This window comes from Pipistrellus hanaki (assembly GCF_964339955.1).
Source record: "Pipistrellus hanaki genome assembly, chromosome: 7".
Classification (NCBI taxonomy): Eukaryota; Metazoa; Chordata; class Mammalia; order Chiroptera; family Vespertilionidae; genus Pipistrellus; species Pipistrellus hanaki.
The window spans coordinates 23,527,262-23,530,808 of record NC_140509.1 but is presented as its reverse complement, the minus strand read 5'-3'; the positions used below and the strand labels follow the sequence as shown (position 1 = coordinate 23,530,808).

Genomic DNA, 3,547 nt, shown 5'->3' with positions numbered 1-3,547 from the left:
GTTTCCCAGGGTAAGCTGGTGCCTGGGGGATGATAAAAATGGCAATGCTGACTAAAGCTTCATAAATCATCTGCTAGGAATCCCATAAGAAAGCACAACAATGGTCTGCTTTCAACAATCCTGCTTACTATTTTAATAGACCAAGATGTTTAGATATATTTCTTTCAAGTTTTTTATAGCAAAACTAGGTTTACGGACAATATGTTTGGGGAAGATTTCTTTCAAGTTTTTTATAGCAAAACTAGGTTTACGGACAATATGTTTGGGGAAGAAAGCCTCGAAAGAAACATCTCTGTGTTTCAGTGGTAAACGTACTTTTGGTTGGCACAGGAATTTTTGTTATAAAGGATTAGTAGGGCCACTGTGGAAGTTACTTAGGCTCTCTGCTCCTCCCGTTTGACAGGCAGCTATGCCTGCCTGTGCAATGCCAGCCTCAACCCTGACACATGATGGTGAATGTCAGAGTGAATGGATTGGCCATATTGAGTATCTGGTCACCAGAACTGCTTTTAACTCTGACCAAGTAGATATTTTCACCATCAATAACCCCTTTGCTGACCTCAACTACACACTCTACAAGTTCCTCTATGATTCCACCTAAGGCAAGTTCAAAGGTATAGTCAAGGCTGAGAATGGGAAGCTTGTCATCAATGGAGAACCCATCTCCATCTTCCAGGAGCAAGATTTCACCGACATTAAATGAGGCAATGCTGGTGCTGGGAGTGTGGCGGAGTCTACTGGCATCTTCACTACCTTGGAGAAGGCTGAGGCTCACCTGAACAACGGAGTCAAGAGTATCATTATCTCTGTCCCTTCTGTGGGAGCCCCCATGTTTGTGATGGATATGACCCATGAGAAGTATGACAACTCCCTCAAGATTGTCAGCAATGCCTTCTGCACCACTAGCTGCTTGGTCCCCATGTCAAAGGTCACCCATGACAACTCTGGCATCATGGAGGGACTCATGACCACAGTACATGCCATTACTGCCACCCAGAAGTTTGTGGATGGCTCCTCAGGAAGCTGTGGTGTGATGGCTGAGGGACTGCCCAGAACATCATCCCCATTTCTATTGGAGATGCCAAGCTTGTGGGCAAGGCCATCCCTGAGCTGAATGGGAAACTCAGTGGCATGGCATTCTGTGTGCCCACCCTCAGTTGGTCATGGATCTGACCTGCCACCTGGAGAAAATTGCCAAATACCATGACAATAAGAAAGTGGTGAATCCAGCATCAGATGACCCCTCAAGGGCATCCTGGGTTATACTGAGGACGAGGTTGTTTCCTGCAACTTTAACAGTGATACCCATTCTTCCATCTTCCGTGCTGGGGCTGGTGTTACCCTCAGTGACTACTTTGTCAAGCTCATTTCCTGGTATGACAATGAATTTGGCTACAGCAATAGGATAGTGGACCTTATGGTCCACATAGCTTCCAAGTAGAAAGAGCCTCCTGGACCACCAGCCCCATTGAGAGGAAAAGAGGCCCTCAGCTACTGAGAAGTTCTTGCCCCAAATCAATCCTCCAACACATTGAGAATGTTCTGACCTCCACAGTTTCTATCCCAGCTCCCTTAAAGGGAAAGGCGCTTATGAGCCGTACCTTGTCATGAACCATCAATAAAGTTCACTGTACCTCACTGCCCCCCCCCCCAAAAAAAGTTTTTCAAAACCCAACAGGTCCACCAAGTTATATATAAAAGTCATAAGTTATCAGGGAAGATGAAATGAGCCAAACTGTGTACTATAGTGGGGGCTTTTGTCAACATGATGACCTTAGAAAGTTGTGTGCCTGAACGTATTTTGTTTTCATGGATAAATAGAAATCACAAGTTACTTTGAAAGGAAAACTTACTTACATCTATCCTTTCACATGGCAAATGTTTTTCCCAGGATTTTATTTGTTTCAAATTACTACTTTTCTGGGAAGGGGGGAATAGAGAATCTAATAATATATATATATGGAAAATAATGTTTAGTTTATTTTAAAAATTCAACCACATATTTCTCTGCCTTAAGTTAACTTTATTATAGAATTTTAGAGCCTCTTGAAAATTTAAATAGAGATTACTCTCTCACCTCAAACATTCTACTTATTCCTTTTGGAAGTTCTTTGGGGAGAAGAGAACTCAACATTTATTGAACTCAGGGCTGGGTACCATGCTACATATATCACTCAGGAGATCACTTCATTCTCATTAAATATTACTATTCTCAGTTAGCATTCAGAAAAAGAGACTCAGAAGTAATATTATTTTATGAGGTCATACAGGTGAGATGTCTCAGAACTGGAATTCAGCCCATGGTTCTCTGATAGCACAGCAAAAGCTCTTCTCACAGCAGGACCCTGTGCCTTCCTTTGAAACACACACAAGCCAACTGGCATTTCCCGTCCCCAATCACAACAGAGAGGAGAAATGGAGGTTGCAAAGAAGGCTGGGAAGTGGCAGGTGCTGTGAACAGCATCCTTGGCTTCCTCTAGAACCAAGGCAGTCTGGAAAAAAAGCATTAAACACTATGCAATACTAGGGCTGGCGCTGCTCTACTCCATGCTGTTTATGTTCAAGGCAACAGTAAGTTTTTGTATCTGTGATCATTTGTATTATTGTTCAGAAATAGTTAGTTTCTCCCTCCCACTTTCAGGGAAGTGTATCCTCATTTAATGTAGGACTTGGTCATGTGACACACTTTGGCCAATTCTCATGGTTAGCAGAGTTGATAGTAGAGGATTCGATTCAAGTAGAGAATTCACATGGTTGTTCCTTGGGGCTTCCATGATCACCCTGAGTATAACATGATCCAGCTAGGAGATGAGAGACACAAAAGCCCCCCATAATGTATAGCCAAGATTAAAGTAAACCATGCTATTTTAAGCCATTGAGATTTGGGTTGATGTTTAAGCAGAAAAAGTTGATTGACTCACTATCTCAGCCTAGCCCACTAAAATGTACCTCTCTAAAACTACCTTTTAATTTCAGATATTTTATGAAACTGGATTTCCCATTGAAGGATAATAGTATAAGGCAGTGGTCAGCAAACCGAAGCTCGAGAGCCACATGTGGCTTTTTGGCCCCTTGAGTGTGGCTCTTTCACAAAATACCTGGTCGAGTCTATTTTGAAGAAATGGCATTAGAAGTTTAAGTTTAAAAAATTTGGCTCTCAAAAGGAATTTCAATCGTTGTTGAAATTTGGCTCTGTTGACTAATGAGTTTGCTGACCACTGGTATAAGGTAACTCTGGAACACTATTCTCAGATACTAACCTTGCCACACAGAGATGGTTTAAAATAAATTAATGTATATTGATAGACATACAATTATAAAGTTGCAGGTGAGTTGGTGTACAGGGTTTTTGTATATACTCATGTGTGTGTGGTTTTAACAAAAACTACAGCATTTATACAAATAATATCTGCCTCAGTTTTGCAAAAAAATATGCTTTGCTTGACAATTGTAGGGAACTCACTGGATGCATCTAATATGTTTATTATATTCATGTTAGGAATTATTCAATTGATGTACAGCTTTCTTATATTAAAGTCCACTTATA

General features: G+C 41.2%; 1 pseudogene across 1 annotated transcript; it reads left to right on the top strand.

The window, feature by feature from the left end:
- The first annotated feature begins 449 nt into the window (after positions 1-449).
- LOC311625192 (glyceraldehyde-3-phosphate dehydrogenase-like) lies at positions 450-1,441 on the top strand (annotated as a pseudogene). The gene has a single exon. The product of its transcript is annotated as a glyceraldehyde-3-phosphate dehydrogenase-like (transcript).
- The last annotated feature ends 2,106 nt before the right edge of the window (positions 1,442-3,547 follow it).